At 45.2% G+C, this 19,920-nt stretch overlaps 1 pseudogene; it reads right to left on the minus strand.

Moving 5' to 3' along the window:
* Positions 1-18,035, minus strand: part of LOC125483298 — a 44,994-nt pseudogene extending 26,959 nt beyond the window's left edge.
* Between the last annotated feature and the right edge of the window lie 1,885 nt (positions 18,036-19,920).

Genomic DNA, 19,920 nt, shown 5'->3' on the forward strand with positions numbered 1-19,920 from the left:
CCCAATGGTATCAATGTGGATTTCAAAGCTTCAAAATCTCCCCTCCCACTACCGCATTCCCAAAACCAGCCCAGCTCATCCCCGCCTCCCTAACCTGTTCTTCCTCCCACCTATCCCCTCCTCCCACCTCAAGCCGCACCCCCATCTCCTACCTCCTAACCTCATCCCGCCCCCTTGACCTGTCCGTCCTCCCTGGGCTGACCTATCCCCTTCCTACCTCCCCACCTACACTCACCTTTACTGGCTCCATCCCCGCCTCTTTGACCTGTCTATCTCCCCTCCACCTATCTTCTCCTCTATCCATCTTCCATCCGCCTCCCCCTCTCTCCCTATTTATTTCAGAACCCCCTTCCCCTCCCCCATTTCTGAAGAAGGGTCCAGGCCCGAAACGTCAGCCTTCCTGCTCCTCTGATGCTGCTTGGCCTGCTGTGTTCATCCAGCTCTACGCCATGTTATCTCAGACAATGAGGATGTGCAGTCGGGAACTTTCTGGAAGGACTTTGTGAGACAGCAAATTAACTTCCAAAACAGATTGGGATAATGAGTTGAGAGGGAGAAATTTACAAGGATTTAAGAAAGTGAGCCATGAGGTCAGTGGAAGAGGGCCAATGGAATAGCTATCTCTCAGAGAGCCAGCATGATTACTTGGAAATAGAATCATAGATTCCCTACAGTGTGGAAACAGGCCCTTTGGCCCAACAAGTCCACACTGACCCTCAGAGCATCCCACCCATTTCCATCCCCCTATAACCCACCTAATCTACATATCCCTGGAAACAAGGGCAATTTAGCATGGCCAATCCTCCTAACCTGCACATCTTTGGACTGTAGGAGGAAACCAGAGCACCCAGAGGAAATCCATGCAAACACAGGGAGAATGTGCCATCTCCATATAAACAGTTGCCGAGAATGATAGTAGACTGTAAAAAGAGTCAAGTTGCATTCATGGTTTTAATTTCATTGAGTTTAGAAGAGGTGTTTAATATGATAGAAGAATTTGATTGGATAGATAAAAAGAAACTATTTAGTCCTGGTATGAAAATCGAGAACAGGACAGCATCTTAAGAATTACAGTAGGCCACCTTATCAAAAAAAACACAGAAAGCACTTTTACTCAGTGAAATCTGCAAGTCACTTCCTCCAAAAGAATGTGGATAATTGGTCAATTTAAATTTTCAAGACTGATTTAAGAGGGTAGAATCTGAGGACACAATGAGCTTGCAGGGACCATTAATGTGATAGGGACAAAACTGAGAGGAAAAAGGAACAAATTAATGGTTATTGGCATGGAGGAATATTGGACTGGTGGAGGTTTGGTGGAAGAGATAGGAGGAACAGAGACACCTGAATGGGTGTCCAACATCTTGACATGTTAAAGAAGTCCATGAATTCCTCACATTTCTTATTGCAACAAGAGTGCGACAGACCCCAGAGTTTAAAAACCAGGCAGGAAAACACACCGGCGCTTCATCGGAGGCTGCACTGAGGATGTTACCAAGCACGGTAACGAAACGTCTGCGGAACAACAAACCAGCTCGGCGAGCCAACCAACCTCAACTCTAGGATCTTAACATACATGTGTGTATATTTTACAAATCCGTGTGAATTCTCGGTAAGTGCTGATGGGGCACAGACTCCAAACCAAAGGAATTTGTCCCTGACATTCTTTTAAGAATTGGAGCAATGTACAGCATGAATTGGGTACTCTTTATCTCAGAATCATAGAATGCCTACAGTACAGAAAGAGGCCATTTGGCCCTTTGAGTCAGTACTGAACCTCCGTAGAGCATTCCACCATAACCCAGCATTTACCATGGCTAAGACACTGAACCTGCACATCCCTGGTAACTGCAGGGCAATTTAGCATGGTATGGCCACCATAGAGAAAATGCTTCTCATCAGGAAAGAAATGAGTGATTACTATCAACGTGATTGACTCCTTACCAGAAGAAGGAGGCTGGTTGATTGGTTGGTTGATTTATTGTCATGTGTACTAAAGTATAGTGAAAAGCCTCGTTTACGAGCAGTACACTAGGGATTGCAGAAAGGGAAGAAATGCATGTTTTTTTCTCCAGCCCCTGTCATCACTGCAGGGTGCTCCAAAGTGTTTTAAGTGACATTAAGTATTTTTGAAATCTGTGTGCGGGGAACATGGTTGCCAATGATGGCACAGCACGATCCCATGAACAGTGATGCAGTCCTGTATAGGCATTCAGCTTCTTGGGTGCTAATTGGTTGAGAACAAAACAGGGGATCGCACACAGGGGAGGATCTGCTCTCTTTTGAAGGAGCGGCCATGAGATCTTTAAACTCCACACGTCGGTACAGTCTTAATGTCTCTTTCAAGATATTTTCCTCATCAACCTGCTTAGGGATATTATTATACAGCTCTGGAGCAGGTACGACCTGACTGTAGAAATATTTAGACAGGTACATAGATGGGTTAGGTATGGAGGGATTTGAACCAAGGGTCTAGGCCCGAAACATCAGCCTTCCTGCTCCTCTGATGCTGCTTGGCCTGCTGTGTTCATCCGGCTCTACACCTTGTTATCACAGGCAAATGGGACTAGTTTAAATTGTGAAAACTGGGTGGCAGAGGCAAGTGGGGCCGAAGGGCCTGTTTCCATGCTGTGGACCTCAATGACTCTATGATCATAACCTCCTGGTCCAGAGGTAGTGGCACTTTCAGTGTTCCACATAGCCCCTTAAATACAAGCATGTTTCTCTGCTGGAAGTGTATGACAGTAGAGACCTTCTTCATAGATCATCATCATAGAACCCCTACAGTGTGGGAACAGGCCCTTCGGCCCAACAAGTCAACAGCAACCCACCAAGCATCCCACCCAGACCCATTCCCCTATAACCCACTTAATCTGCACATCCCTGGAAACAAGAGCAAGGGCAATTTAGCGTGGCCAATCCACCTAACCCGCACATCTTTGGACTGTGGGAGGAAACGCATCAGACACGGGGAGAATGTGCAAACTCCACACAGACAGTTGCCCGAGGGTGGAACCGCCCTAAATATCTTAATATTTTTTCTCAATGATGCAGTGAAATGTCTGCTGCTTTCCCCACGTTGCAAACAGTGCACTGCACCGGCATCAATCATTAGTTAATTTGCAGCGATGTGATCTGAGCACGCCTGAGGTCACTAAAGTTGCTATGTGAGTACCAACCTCTTTTTGTTGGATGTCCTGCAAAATTGACGCTCCACAAAAACTCAGCTGCAGTCCCATGATGAATCAGCAGGTGGAGCATGTCCACTACATTGAAGAGGAGAAACCTTCAATTAAGCTCAGTGTAGTCAATTTATAGAGCACAATCTGGGAAGTGCTTTCTTATTATCTTCGTACAGAATGAGAGGCAACATAGAAAATAGGAGTAGGAGCAGGCCATTCAGCCCCTCAGGACTGCTCCTTTATTCAATATGGTCATGGATGATCATCCAATTCAGTTCCTGTTCCCACTTTCTCCCCCATATCCTTTGATCCCTTTAGCCCTAAGAATGATATCTAACTCCTTCTTGAAAACATTCGATGTTTTGGCCTCAACCACCTTCTAAGGCAGAAAATTCCACAGGCTTCCCACTCTCAGGGTGAAGACATTTCTCCTCATCTCTGTCCTAAACGGCCTACCCCATATCCTTAGGCTGTGATCCCTAGTCATCGAGTCATAAAGCATTGAAACAGACCCTTTGGTCCAACCAGTCCATGCTAACCATGTTCCCAAACTAAACTAATCCCACCTGCCTGCACTTGGCCCAGATCCCTCCAAGTATTTCTTATTTATGCACTTATGCGAATGTCTTTTAAACATTGTAACCGTACCTGCATCCACCACTTCCTCTGGCAGTGCCCCTCATATCCCTTTTAAATCTTTCTCCTCTCACCTTAAAAATATGCCACCTAGTTTTGAAATCCCCCATCCTGGGGAAAGGTCACCTGCCATTCACCTTATCTATATGCCTCATGACTTTGTAAACCTCTAAAAGGTCACTCGTAAATCTCCTACGCTCCAGTGAAAAAAGTCCCAGCTTATCCAGCCACTCCTTATAGCTCAGTCTCTCCATTTCCAGCAACATCCTAGTAAATCTCTTCTGAACCCTCTCCAGTTTAATAATATACTTGATTCTGGACTCCCTGGGTCATTGGGAACATCTTTCCTGAGAATGAGTTGAGAGTGAGTAGCAGGTCAACAATTTGGAGCACTTTTTACAGATGGTAATTGGGATGAGGGACAGTGGTGAATGTAGAGAGACTGGAGAAGGTGGTATTGTTCTTCCTACAGCAGACAAGGTTAAGGGAAGATTTAAAAAAAGGTGTTTGAAATTATTGGAGTAGTAACTCCGGAAAATTTCTTTCCAGTGTCAGGACAGTCTGTGACGAGGAGACACAAATTTAAGATAAAACAGAAATTGCTGGAGAAACCCAGCAGGTCTGGCAGCATTTGCGGAGGGAGAAATAGTTAACATATTGAGTCCAGTGGTCCCTCTTTAGAAGTGAAAGCGGCTAGGAAAAGAAGGTATTTATGCTGTTGATGAGTCAGTGGGGGTGTCAAGGGAACGGAATATTTATGCTGCTATTGATTTCCTATAAGGACATTTTCCCAGCTGCCATCAGTTCTGAAGAAGCCACTGACTTGAAACATTAACTGTTTCTCTCTCCACAGATGCTGCCAGACCTGCTGAATTTCTCCAGCAATTTCTGTTCTTGTTTGTTTCAGATCTCCAGCATCCACCTTTCTTCGTTTTTTTTAACATAAATTTAAGATAATTGGCGCAAGAACCGGCTGGGGGAATGTGAATCCTTTTCGATGCTGTGAGATGTTGTGATCTGGAACATGGTGGTTGCAAAGTTGGTGGATTCTAAATCAATAGAAACTTTCCAAAAAGACTTTGATAATTACTTGAGAACAATAAATTTGCAGGGCTAAGGGAGCAGGATGCAATTAAGCAGAAAGATGCTTCGAAGTTTTTGTTAGGCCACTATTGGAATACGGCATTCAACTTTGGTCTCCCTGCTATAGGAAAGATGTTGTGAAACTTGAAAGGGTTCAGAAAAGATTTATGAGGATGTTGTCAGAGTTGGAGGGTTTGAGCTATAGTGAGAGGCCGGGGCTATTTTCCCTGGAGCATTGGAGGCTGAGGGGTGATCTTATAGAGGTTTATAAAAGCATGAGGGGCATAGATAGGGTGAATAGTCAAAGTCTTTTTTCCAGCACTGGGGAGTCCAAAACTAGAGGGCATAGGTTTAAGGTGAGAGGGGAAAGATTTAAAAGGGATGTAAGAGGCAACTTTTTCATGCAGAGACTGGTGCGTGTATGGAATGAGCTGCCAGAAGAGATGGGGATAGTTACAACATTGAAAAGGCACCTGGATGGCTACATGAATTTATTTCCTACCTACTAACCTCACCCCGCCCCCTTGACCTGTCCGCCCTCCCTGGACTGACCTATCCCCTCCCTACCTCCCCACTTACACTCACCTTTACTGGCTCCATCCCTTTGACCTGTCTGTTTCCTCTCCACCTATCCTGTCCTCTATCCATCTTCTATCCGCCTCCCCCTCTCTCCCTATTTATTTCAGAACCCCCTTCCCCTCCCCCATTTCTGATGAAGGGTCTAGGCCCGAAATGTCAGCCTCTCTGCTCCTATGATGCTGCTTGGCCTGCTGTGTTCATCCAGCTCTACTCATCCAGCTCTACACCTTGTTATCTCGGGTTTAGAAGGATATGGGCCAAATGCTGGAAAGTAGGACGAGATTAAATTAGGATATTTGGTCAGCATGGGCAATGTTGAGGGGTGACATTATAGAGGTTTATAAAATTACGAGGGGCATAGACGAGGTGAATAGCAAATGTCTTCTCCCTAGGGTGGGGGAGTTCAGAACAAGAGGGCATAGAGGAGAAAGATTTAAAAGGGACCTGAGGGGTAACTTTTTCATGCAGAGAATGGTTCATATGTATTTTGAACTGCCTGAGGAAGTGACAGATGCAGGTAAAGTCATAACATTTAAAAGACAATTGGATACGATAGAAAAGCTGTAGAGGGATATGGGCCAAATGCAGGCAAATGGGACTAGTTTAGTTTGGGAAATTTGGTCAGCATGGATAAGTTGGACTGAAGGCTCTGTTGCAGCTCTATATGACTCTGACTCAAAAGGGACCTTTGCAAATTGGATTGTAAGTTTGTTAACCCAAGATTCAACTTCAATAGCCTTCTCTCCCTCATGCTTTGTTGAGTCAATCACCCTGAGCCTAATACAGTGCTCAGCTAAGGTCAACTCCTCCTGAGACAATAAAAGGAAGAGAGTAGCTAAAGTAAACATTGCTCCCTTAAAGGATGAGATTGGAGAATTAATCGAGGGAAAGAAGGAAATTGTAGAGACTTGGAACAAATATTCATATCTTACTTCACAGTCAAAAAGCATCCAGTATAGAGGAAACTGAAGAGCCCAAAATGAGGGAACAGCTTTAAAGAAAGTCACAAATACCTAGAGAAAAGATACTGGGAAAACAAATGGGATTAAAGGCTGACAGGTCCACTGGACCTAATAGGAAGTAGAGATCATGAATTTAACCTTCCAAAACAGTCTAAAGTTATGGAAAGAGCTCCATGAACTTGAAAGCCACAAATTTAACACCACTACTCAAGAAACGATGGAGAGCAGAAAGCAGGAAATCACAGTTAGCCGTATATCTGTCATTTGGGAAAACGGTAGAATTCAATATTAAAGAGGCAGTGGCAGGGTATTTGAACAATCGTATGTGAAAGGGAAACAGTGATTGACAAATTTATTTGTGTTCTTTGAGGATGTATCATTCAGTGTGATAAAGAGAAATCAGTACATACAGGGTTTGAAGAAGGAATTCATGAGGGGCCATATATAAGGCTTTGACATGAATAGAATGAGGATCGATTAACTAACAGGAAATAGAGTTGGAAGAAATACTGTGTTCGTCCAGTTCTACACCTGGTTATGGGAGAAATGGATTATTTTTGGGTTTGCAAACTGTAACTAGTGGTGTGCCTTGGTGATCAATGCCATGGACCCCAACTATTTACCATCTCTCTTAAGGACCTAGGTGAAAGATAGACTTGTGTATAGACTAGGCCAATCAGATGGGAAAAAGTAGTCTAGAAGAAGAGTTCATTTAACGTTTCAAGACAATTTCTTAGTCCAGCATGTTATGGCACCAATCAGACAGCAGACTATATTAGGAATAAGTTACTGCAGATGCTGGAATCTGAACTGAAAACAAAAAATGCTGGAGATCACAGCGGGTCAGGCAGCATCCGTTGAGAGAGAGTGAGCCAGCATTTCGAGTCTAGACGACTCCTCATCAGAGTTGATTCAACTTTGATGAAGTGCCATCTAGACTGAAAACATTAGCTTACTTTCTCTCCATAGATGGTCCCTGACCTGCAGTGATCTCCAGCATTTTTTGTTTTCAACTGGCAATATTAGACCTGGTTTGGACCAACAAGTTAAGATTAACTACTGAACAGATAGAGAACACATCCTTTGTAGCAATTACCATAATCTGATTGAGTTTAGATACAGTTTGAGAGAGAGAAGTGTGGGTCCAAGACTATTATTTTGAATTTAAACAAGGACATGGTCTTCGTCCATGAATCATGAAAAGGTAGCAACCAAATTCAGCTGGAAAGTGGGGAAGCAAATGGGGTGTTGGCTTTTACAACTGGATCAGAGTATAGAGAAGCTTTGCTAAAACTGTGAATGCATGAGTCAGATCACAGCTGGAATACTGCAAACAGTTTTGAACCTCTTATCTGAGGAAAGAGTTACTAGCATTGGAGGAAGTCCAGAGAACGTTCACTAGGCTGATACCAGGAGGGACTGTGTTGTGAGGAGAGGTTGAATAGACTGGATATGTACTGATTGAAATTTAGAAGAATGAGAGGAGACTGTATTGAAATATAGAAGATTCCTGGTTCAGGTATTGTGGGGCCATGGTGGTGATGGCTTGACAGGATAGATGCAAAAAGGTTGTTTCCCCTAGTGGGAGAGTCTAAGATGAGAGGGTATAATCTCAGAATATTGGGTCCCATTTAAAACAGATTAGGAGGACTTTCTTTTCTCAGAAACTGATAAATCTGTGGAATTCTTTACCACAGAGGGCTTTGAGACTGGGTCATTAAGTAAGGCTGAGATAGATTTTTAATCAGTAAGGGAATCAGGGAGTTGGGGAAAAGGCAGGAAAATAGAATTGAGGATTATCAGATCAGCCATGATCTCATTGAATAGTACAGCAAATTTGATGGGCTGAATGGTCTACTTCTGGTCCTACAGATCCATTGCATTTAGATTTCCAGAAGGCATTTGATAAGCTGCCATCAAAGGTAATTATGGAAACTAAAAAGTCACAGAGTAATGGATAACATATTGGCATGGATTGAAGATTGGCTGGTTAAGGGGAAGCAGATAGTAGGAATAAATGGATCTTTTTCAGGCTGGCAGAAAGAAAAAAAACATATTATCTAAATGGTGAGAGGTTGCAGAGCTCTGAACAGAGGGATCTGGGTGTTCTAGTGTATGATTCACAGAAGGTTAGTCTGAAGGTACATGTAGTTTCTCCTATAATGCGATAGTTGCGTTCTTGTGTGACCTTGCGCAATGGAAAATAGCACCATAGAAAATTGTGATATTGGGAAATGGCTAAAGAAAAATCGCTATATCTGTACAGCAGAAAGTTTGCATTACCCAAACAATGTCCACTATTCATCAATTGCGTTACAGCTGCTCCTCCGATGCTGCTTGGCCTGCTGTGTTCATCCAGCTCTACACCTTGTTATCTCAGATTCTCCAGCATCTACATTTCCTACTATCTCCGAAAGCTCATAGAATGTTGTGATTTATTGTGAAGGAAATTGAATGCAAGACTATGGATGTTATGTTTCAGTTATACAGGCCATTAGTAAGAGCAAATCTGGAGAACTATGTACAGCACTGCTCAACCTAATTAATGGAAGAATTTTACTATACTAGAAGCAGTTCAGAGCAGATTTACTAGACTAATCGCTGGAATGAATAAATTGCCTTATGAAGAAAGGCTGGGCAGGCAAAGCCTGTATCCTCAGAAGGGTCAGAGATGACTTAATTAAAACATATATGATCCTGAGGGGACTTGACTGGGTAGATGTGGAAAGGATGTTTCCTCTTATGGGAGTGTCTAGAACTAGGAGTCTGACTTTAAACATGAAGAGTCATCAATTTAAAACAGAAATGAGGAAACATATTTTCTCTCAGAGGTCTTTGGAATTCCCTTCCTCAAAAGGCAGTGGATGCAGAATCTTTAAATATTTTGAAGGCAGAGGAAAATAGATTCTTGATGACCAAGGGTCTGAAAGATTATTGTGAATATACAGAAATGTAGAGTTGAGGTTAAAATCAGATCAGCAATGATCGTATTGAGTAGTGGCAGCAGGCTTGAAGGGCCATGTTCCTTGAATGTGATGTGAATGTACTGGTAAACAGAGCACATGATCCTGATGTCAGTCCTTGTATTTATTATAAATAGACAAGCAAATATAAACAAAGAAAATAGAAGTGATTTGTGAGCTGTGTTTTCAGAAAATCTACCCCTGTAAAATTGAGGAATGTGAAACTAACTGGAATTAACAATCAGGAAGTGTTTGACTGTTTCATTTAGAGCCAGACTTGCTCTTGAGGGGCTTTTATTAGACGTGCCGATGTCATGATTATTGGAACATAGATATCTGCAAGTCCCACACATGATGTTAATAGAGAACAGAAAGTAGTTACATCAGCAGCTGCTGCATTTTGAAATTTCCCAACTACAGACTAATTCAGGAAAAAAAAAACTTCCCTTTTATTTTAAAATCAAGAGTATAGACAGAAGTAACACTAATTCCTTCTGCCCCATAAAAACAAAACTCCCCCACTTCAGAAAACAAGGAGAATGGGGGTGGGTTATTTGAGAAAGAAGGAGTCAATGTGGGTTTTTCTCTCTTGTTAGGGGGAGACAAGTTATAGAGTCTGAGAGTCATACAGCACGGAAACACACCCTTCGGTCCAACCAGTCCATGTTGAACATAATCCCAAACTAAACAAGTCCCAAGGGTCATGGTAAGGGGCAAGGTTGTGCAGGCAGGAACTTCACAGTGAGCTTGGCCAAGAATTGTACCTGCCCTGGCCTGTCACTCTGTTTGCAAGCCACCCAACCAGCCAACTGATCTATCACTGTGTAGGAAGTCAGGATGCAAAGACTGTGGGTCAGGAGGTTACTCTGAACACTGGACGGGTCTCTTTTCACAGACAGCTGTTATACAGAAACCCTTGTATTAATGAAAATAGAAAACTGATAGATGTTCAGACCAGAGTCCGTTACAGGTCTATAGGCAGAGAATTGCAATGAATAGGATTGGTTTTGGATATAATCAAAACAGAAGGTGTAGAGAAACTGAACAGGCCCTACTGCATCCCCAAAGAACAGTTATATGGGACTTGAAAGCATTAACTCTCTTTTTCTCTCCACAGATACTGCCAGACCTGCTGGGTTTCTCCAGCAATTCCCTTTTTGTTTCAGTACTTTGCATTGAATTTCAGTTCTGATGTGTCTGGCGAGAGGAGGGTACAGACTCGATGTGCTGAAAGGCCTCTTATTCTGTACTGTAAAAGTCTGTGTTTTTTTAATTTGGGTCTGGGAAGGAATGGACAGATATGCTGGGTCCGCGTGAGATTTCAAAAGCCACAGTCAGCCATTCAGATGTTGAAAACTGCTCCTGTGTTCAATTGCATGGTGTATACTTTACTCTCCCATTGGCTCTATGACCCTTGATACTCTTACTCAACAAATCATTTGTTGACCCCCAATTGTAAAAGCTCTAAATCTCCTCAGTGTTTTGTTTTTGGGGGGGAAAGGAGGAGAAAATCCCAGATTTCTACCACAGTTTTTGTGAAAGAATTTTCATGTGCCCTCTCCCTCCATTGGCCAACTCTAATTTTAATAATCTAGGTGCAGGAGTCAACCAGTCAGACCCTCAATCTTGCTCCACACCATTCAACATTAATCTTCTTCATCAAATGCTACTTCCTGTGCTTTGTTTATCCACAGGCCATGATGTGGCACAGTGGCTCTGTGGTTAGCACTATTGCCTCACAGCACCAGGGATCTGGGTTCAATTCCAGCTTCAGGCAACTGTCTGTGTGGAGTATGTGCATTCTCTGTGTGGGTACCTGTGTGGTCTCCTCCCATAGCCCAAAGATGCCCTGTTAGGGTGAGTTGGCTGTGCTAAATTGCCTATAGTATGCAGGCCAGGATTTGCCATAGAGTTACAGGGATCTGGGTGGGATTGGATGCTCTTTAAAGGGTCAGTTTTGACCCGATAGGCTGAATAGGGGAGGCAATGGCCTAGTGGTGTTATCGCTGGACAGTTAATCCAGAGACCCAGATAATGTTCTGGGGACCCGGGTTTGAATTCAATAAAATATCTAGAATTAAGAATCTAATGATGACCATGAACCCACTGTCGATTGTCAGAAAAACCCATCTGGTTCACTAATGTTCCTTAGGGAAGGAAACTGCCATCCTTATCCTGGTCTGGCCTATATGTGACTCCAGACCCACAGCAATGTGGTTGACTCTTAACTGCCCTCTGGGCAATTAGGGAGGGACAACAAATCTGCCTGGCCAGTGATGCCCTCATTCTGTGAATGAATAAAGGATGGGCCTGTCCCTCCCACACTGTAGAGATTCTGACTGACAAAGCTTGCATTTGTTGCCCATTTCTGCTTGTCCTTGATCTGAGTGGTTTGCTCAGGGCAGTGAAGAGTGGACCATGTTGCTGAATATGTGTTAGCCAGACCAGGTAAGGAGGGCAGATTTCCTTCCCTAAAGGACATTGAAGAAATAGGATCGGTTTTCACAATGATTGACAATTCGTGCTCACAGACACCATGAAGGAGGTTCATTTCCAATTCCAGTTTAATTGATTGAGTTGAAATTGCCCACCAGCTGCTGTGATGGGATTTGAACCCGTGTCCTCACTTCCTCCTCAAGACCCCAGTCTTGGACAATCAGGCATCAGTATCTCAAGGCAGGCTCCACGGGTGCTAACTGCCTGCACCCCATGCCCATGAATGCTTGTATCAGACTCTTGCCAGCCTCCCCACATCGTCATGGCATTTCTCCAAAATACTTAGCGCGGTCGTTCAGTGGTTAGCATTACTGCCTCACAGTACCATGGGTTTGATTCCAGCCTTTGAGTGACTGCGTGGAACTCAGAACGTAGAACAGCACTGCACAAGAACGGGCCCTTGGCCCATGATGTTGTCCCGAATATGACGCCAAATTAAACTAATCCCTTCCGTCTACCCTTGGTCTGTATCCCTCTATTCCTTGCATATTCATGTGCTTATCTAAAAGTCCCATAAACATCCCTATTGTATCTGCCTCCACCACCATCCCTGGCAGTGCGTTCCAGATTCCAACTGCTCTCTGTGTAAAAAAAAAGTCTGCCCTTCACATCTCCTTTGCACATTTGCACATTCTCTCTGTGTCTGCGTGGGTTTCCTCTGGGTGTTCTGGTTTCCTCCCACAGTCCAACGATGTATAGGTTAGGTGGATTGGGCATGGGAAATGTAGTGTTATGGGGATGGGTTGGGTCTGAGTGGGTTGCTCTTCGAAGAGTCATCGTAGACATGATGGGCCAAATGGCCTGCTTCCAAATTGTAGGGATTCTGTAATTCTACCTGTGGCTTCTATTGCAGCCCTGGCATCTCTCATTGCAATCCTGCTACCAGGACACTTTACTTAAGGTGTCCAGCTTACAGAATGACCAGGCTGCATCTCAGTCCTGCTCACTTCTCTCATATCACTCACTCACTCTGGATACTCCCAGCATTCCTGCCTTGCCTTACCGTTTTGCACTCCCCTGCCTCAGCCAGAGACTAAAGGTTCACTGATACTTCTGTCGCACCTTGCCATTAAGCACAGGCCCAAAGCCGGGAAACATGTCATGGTTTTTAGCAAGGAGTACAGTCTTGGTTCAGGGGTCCTGGTACAGTAAGTCAAGACTTGCCTCTGATACCAGTCCTGGAGCTTGGGCATGGTCAGTCAGCATTTGAACTGGTCAGGGTCAGATTGCTCTCGTAGTAAGGAGTGATGAGCAGAATATCAGGCAGCCTCCCCCCACCAACATCTGACTTGACTCTTTCTGTCCCACTGTGGGCCCATTGTCCTCCTGTAATGAGAGAAAAGGAGGTATTGAGGGAGAAGCGTTCATTAGATTCAGGAATCATCACTCTGGATTGGAAAATTGCACATGTCACTCTGCTTTTTAAGAAGGGTGAAGGAGGAAAATGAGAGAATTACAGATCATAGAATCCCTACAGTGTAGAAACAGGCCATTTGGCCCAACAAGTCCACACCAAACCTCAGAGCATCCCACCCAGACCCATCCCCCTAATCTACACATCCCTATGGGCAATTTAGCATAGCCAATTCACCTAACCTGCACATCTTTGGACTGTGGGAGGAAACCCACGCAGACACAGGGAGAATGTGTAAACTCCACACAGACAGTCGCCCAAGGCTGGGATTGAACCCGGGTCCCTGGCACTGTGAGGCAGCAGTGCTAACCACTGAACCACCATGCCACCCTAAATCTGTGGAGAGAAAGCAGAGTTAATGTGAATTTTCAACATCTGCAGTTGCTTCAAATTGGTGAGGCCACGTCTGACCTACTACTTAATATTGTTATTTAGCAAAATACATTGGAAGCTGTTCAGGGATTGTTTACCAGACTAATACCTGGAATGGGCAGGTTGTGTTATAAGAATTGGTTGAACAGGCTGGGCTTTTACTCACTGGAGCTTAGAAAAGTAAGGGATGACTTGACTGAAACATATGAAAATCCTGAGGGGTCTTGACAGGGTGATGTAGACAAAATGCGTGTATTGAGGAAGAATCTCAAGCTACGGGTTACTATTTCAAGGGATCACCTATTGAGGCAGAAGTAAAGAGAAATATTTTCAGTAAGTCTTTGGAACTCTGCTCCTCAAAGGACAACGGAATGAGTGACGAGGGACCTCAAGAAATCAGAACAGGAGTTGGCCATTTGGCTCCTCAAGCCTGTTCCACCAGTCAATAAGATCATGGTAGATCTGATCCGACATTCCTCACATGCACTTTCCTGCCCTTTCCCTGTAACCCTTGATTCCCCGACTGATCAAGAATCTATCTCAGCCTTAAATATACACAAGGACTCTGCTCCCACAGCTTTCTGTGGCAAGGAGTTCCAAAGACTCTCAACCTTCTGAGAGAAGAAATTCTTCCTCATCTCAGTCTTAAATCAGTGCCCCTTTATTCTGAGACTATGCCCTCTAGTCCCAGACTCTCCCATTAGGGGGAACATCCTCTCAGCATTTACCCTGTCAGGCTCATTTACATGTTTCAATGAGATCACCTCTCATTCTTCTAAACTCCAGTGAGTAGAGTCCTAACCTGTTTAGCCTTTACTCATGAGACAATCCCTCCATATTGGGGACCATCCTAGTGAACCTACCTTCTGTAAGTGAAGAAGGTTTAGAATGGAAGGGCAAAATGTGGCAGTGCAGGCTCAGAGGGCCGAAGGGCCTGTTCCTGTGCTGTACCGTTCTTTGATCTACACCGAACAGCCTCAAATGAAATGATATCTGGCATTAGGTAAGGGGACCAAAAATATTTTTAAGGCTGAGGTACATAGATTCTCAATAAGCAAGGGGGTGAAAAGCTCTTGGGAGGGATATGGATAATCAGATCAACCATGAATTTATGAATGGTGGAGCAGTCTCAAGGGGCTGATTGGGCTACCGCGGCTCGAAACTTTTATTTTTGTGTGAAAGGCGCTCAGTAAATGCATTTTTTTTTCTAACTGGCCCAGGGATTAAATGCATTACGAAACCTAACTGAAATTTTCTAATTCTGCTTTCAGTGGAAGTTAAACGGTTTTGATCTCAACAACCCAATCAACCACAGAAACCATCTCACCAGAATGCTGACTTCCATTGGCAGAGTTCCATTGTTACTTGTGAACGAGACATATTCCTGAGGAGAAACAATGGGCATTTCCACAATTTTCTGTCTGTCCCAACCTCCAGTTCATCCAACACAGTAGAGTTATTTATAAGAGAAAAGAACTTGCATTTACATAGCACCTTTCATATACCTGTGCATCTCAGGGAGCACAAAGGTCAGTCAGTAATGTTGGGAAGTGTAACGCAAGGCATGAAGCAGCCAGTTTGTGTGCACCAAACTCCTGCAAACTGCAAGAGCTAATCCAATTGTTTTGATGAGTTTAGCTTACATATAAACATTGCCCAGTCACTTGGAATACAGTGCCGTGAATTTCTTAACATCTGCCTGTGAGGGCCGAGAGGTTTCGTTGACATGTTTCTCACGAAACACAATGCTGCACATTTACAGAAATAGTAAGAACTGCTGATGCTGGAGTTAGAGATAACTCAGTGTGGAGCTGGAGGAACACAGCAGGCCAGGCAGCATCAGAGGCGCAGGAATGTTGTCGTTTCGGGTCACTGTGTTATCTCTGCACATTTACAGCTTCCTCCTCCGTCACACTGACATTAGCCGTCACATCTCAGGCAGGCACGACAGCTGCCCCCTGGTATTCTAGCAACTTGAGCACAAGTGTCCAGTCAACTCCTTTCTCCCCTGGAGCAGTACTGAGGGAGAGACATGCAACGTTTCTTGTCGAGGTATGTCCTGAGCAGCTCCGTGAAACAGGACTCTGTGCTCTATGGTCTGTTCCCCATGACGCACACTAAGACAAACATCGACTGCGCTTGGCGGACCATCAACTCAGTGAAAGATGCTCTTTGGTCTACCCAAAACTTGTTGGTCTTCCAGAACAAGGAGTGGACCCTGACTGAGTGTTGCAGACTGGCACATTCCAAGGCCCGGGACTATGTGCTGAGGGACACTCTAAAACTTGGGGCATCTGCCACCAAAGCACAGTGGGGAAAGACCACCATCTAAGTTCCTCCTGGTGCCTCAAATGTATGTAAATGTATTCTTGTACAAGTAAGAAACACCTTTGGTTTGCCGGATAGAGTCACACTCCAACATTTGTTTGTTTCTCAATGTGCTACTGTTACAGAGCCAAACTGCTTCAGTGTGTACATAAAGATGTTTTTACAAATAAATTATAGTTTTGAAATTTAAAAAAAGTACTGAGGGCATGCTAACCATCTCTAACAAACCCCCTCCCACCCCTGCAGCCGCTCTGAGGGCAGTGTTCAAAGGCACAGAAAGTCTGGGTGTACCTGAAGGATCTCGCGGGTAGTGCCCTTCTCACCACCAGCCAAGTGATGTCTTGGTGCTTGTTGGAAAGTTCTGGTAATGAGGCATCCTGCCAAATGACTTTGACAGTCTCCTCAGGGAACAACTCGACAGGATCCACCCTCTCCCTTTCCCACAGAATCTCGAGGATGCTATGTGCTGACCACTTCCTGGTGATCTTGTGTTTTTCTTTGCAAATTTCTTCACAAAGGGCAGATAATACTGAACAGACCAACTGCTTGGAGCATTCCGTGGCAGTGAGGCCAGTCCCATCCTTCACAACACCGGGGATAGGTAGAACCTCAGTACGTAGTGACACTTGGTGTTTGCGCACATGGGTCTATGCACAGCTTAATGCAGCTACACACCAAGATCCCATCAGGATGAGGGCAGTGTTGAGTACATTCTTCCCCCACCTTATCCAGAGCTTTGTGCATGGAGCCCCTGCAGACTCGGTCCATCTTAGACCTCCAAATGAAGTGGAAGGTGCCTGGGGGTTTTTATTAGTTTGTACAGTTTTGGATTACTTGTTACTTTTGTTAGACCCTCATCATGCAACTCCTTTACCTATCGTGTCATTCCAGCCATTTGGTTTGTCTCCAGCACCACGTTATTTTTCAATTTTGTAATTATCACTCTGCTTTAATTAATTGGATTATAGGTCATCCCCTCACTTGCTATTCAGCTGTTGACACTTTACTCACACCATCTGACACTTTTGATCACCTGCAAAGACTTGTTATTCAACCTGTCAATACTCCACTCACACCATTTGTACTATCTTTTGACACTCATAATTACCTGGAATTATTTTGCAATGATCTCTCCACCTATAAATTCTGTGCCTGTGCGCTTCCGTCCACTTCACCTGATGAAGGAGCAGCGCTCCGAAAGTTTGTGATTTCAAATAAACCTGTTGGACTATAATCTGGTGTCATGTGACTTCAGACTCTGTGATCGAGGACAGGAATGACTGGGAGGCCACGTTGTCTGTGGGCTTTCTGTCATACAGTCTGGCATAAAAGGATTTGCTGATCCTCAGGATGTCAGACTGAGATGATGTTACCGGGCCATCTTCTTCCTTCAGGCTGCTGTGCACAGAGCTCTCCCTGTGCACCTTCTGGATGAAGAAATGTGAGCACACCTCACATTCCTGCTCCACAGTGTGGATCCTGGATCGGAAGATTATCTTGGAAGCGTCTGAGACAAAGACTGAGGCTTGCTGGCTGTTCATCTCCTGGAGATCCTCAGTGACATCGATCACCGTTGTCTGCAGCAGGAGTAGGTTCTGCCTGCTTTTCTGGAATTCAGACGTTTACCCCCCCACCCTGTTCTCTCTCTCTCTCTTGCCCTCTGAACACCTTTGAGGGTTGAGAACATCCTGATGTTCCCCTTGACTGTTTCCCACCAGTCTGCTGGAGATTCAGAGAGGGGTTTCATGGTTCTCCAACCCGTGTAATCCCTCTTGAGCTCCTCAATGTGTTCTGAGGTCAACTGTTTCACGTTTAGCTTCAGCATTCCCTTGCCAGTTCTCTGTAGGTGACAGTTGGCCAACAGGAGGCAATGGTCAGAGAAGAGCACCAGCTTGATGACGGTGGATCTGACTGAGAGCACGTGGAACACAAACAGGAAATCTATCCTGAAGAATAGACCCGTCTGGCTGTGACCAGGTGTATCTAAGCTGCGCTCTGTCTGCGGGGGTGCTGAAGACATTGTGCGGGTTGGCGACTTTAACTGTTTCCATCAGGAATCTGGTCGGTGGAGTCTGGTTTGCTGTCAGCCTCTCAGGACCGTCCATCTGCATCTGCGATCCAATTGAAGTCTCCAGCCAGAATGCCAGTCCTTGCTGTCACCAGCAGTAGTGGGAGCTACTGTGAGATGCCAGCTGCTCACTCTTTACCGCCTGGGTATAGATGTTAATTAGTCTGTACATAACGTCTGCTACAAGGAGGTGCCAGGACACCACCTCCTTAACCTTCAGATGGTGAAGTTGCCTCCTCACAGCAGAATACCCAGGCCGGAAGAGCAGCAATTTCTGACCAGATCGAAGGCCTGTGGGCCCATATACTCAACCATATCCTGTTGCTGCTGAGGTGTGATATCCCACACCCCCGCGGAAACAGGAGGTCTGCTTTGAGGTTGGCCAGGTAAGACAACGTCCATTCACCAGTGGTCTTGTCACTGAGGGAGTCCCTGCATCCCCATGGTGTGGGCGATGTCTGGCATTGGGCACTCTCAGCGTTGAGGTAGCTGTCCTGTTCCTCCCTGGGATGCTGCCCTGATCTGGTGTTGTTGGGGCAAGGATGAAGCCCAGGAAGGTCTGGTTCAGAATCCAACATAGGGCTGTTGTGCTCAGCTCCTGATTTGGAGTGTCTTTTGGCTGAAGTACAATGGGGATCCGTTCAGTTATCAGGCTCTCCTGGTGCCTCAAATGTATGTAATAGACACCTCCCAGTCGCGAACCATTTCAACTCCCCCTCCCATTCCTCAGACGACATGTCCATCCTGGGCCTCCTGCAGTGCCACAACGATGCCACCCGAAGGTTGCAGGAACAGCAACTCATATTCCGCTTGGGAACCCTGCAGCCCAATGGTATCAATGTGGATTTCACAAGTTTCAAAATCTCCCCTCCCCCCACCGCATCCCAAAACCAGTCCAGCTCGTCCCTGCCTCCCTAACCTGTTCTTCCTCCCACCTATCCCCTCCTCCCACCTCAAGCCGCACCTCCATCTCCTACCGACCAACCTCATCCCGCCCCCTTGACCTGTCCGTCCTCCCTGGACTGACCTATCCCCTTCCTAACTCCCTACCTACACTCACCTTTCCTGGCCCCATCCCCGCCTCTTCGACCTGTTTGTTTCCTCTCCACCTATCCTCTCCTCTATCCCTCTTCTATCCGCCTCCCACTCTCTCCCTATTTATTTCAAAACCCCCTTCCCCTCCCCCTTTTCTGATGAAGGGTCTAGGCCCGAAACGTCAGCCTCTCTGCTCCTATGATGCTGCTTGGCCTGCTGTGTTCATCCAGCCCTGCACCTTGTTGTCTCGGATTCTCCAGCATCTGCAGTTCCTACTATCTCAGGTGACTGTCTGTATGCCGCTTGCACCTTCTCCCTGTGTCTGTGCGAGTACCCTCCACGTACTCTGGTTTCCTGCCACAGCCTGAAGTTGTGCTGTTAGGATGGATTGGGCCATACTAAATTGCCCATAGTGTGCAGGCTAGGTGGATTTAGAACAGTACAGCACAGTACAGGCCCTTCGGCCCATGATGTTGTGCCGACCTATTATCCTACTAAGATCAATCTACCCTGCATACCCTACATTTTACTATCCTCCATGTGCCTATCCAAGAGTTGCTTAAAAGTCTCTAAAGTATCTGACTCCACTACCACTGCTGGCAGTGCATTCCACATGCCCACCACTCTCTGTGTGAAGAACCTACCTCTGACATCTCCCCTATACCTTCCTCCAATCACCTTAAAATTATGCTCCCTCATAATAGTCATTTCCGTCCTGGGAAAACGTCCCTGACTGTCCACTCTATCTATGCCTCTCATCATCTTGTAAAAATTTGCCAAGGAGAATGCAGAGCTATACAGA

This window comes from Rhincodon typus, chromosome 6 (genome assembly GCF_021869965.1).
Source record: "Rhincodon typus isolate 14 chromosome 6, sRhiTyp1.1, whole genome shotgun sequence".
Classification (NCBI taxonomy): Eukaryota; Metazoa; Chordata; class Chondrichthyes; order Orectolobiformes; family Rhincodontidae; genus Rhincodon; species Rhincodon typus.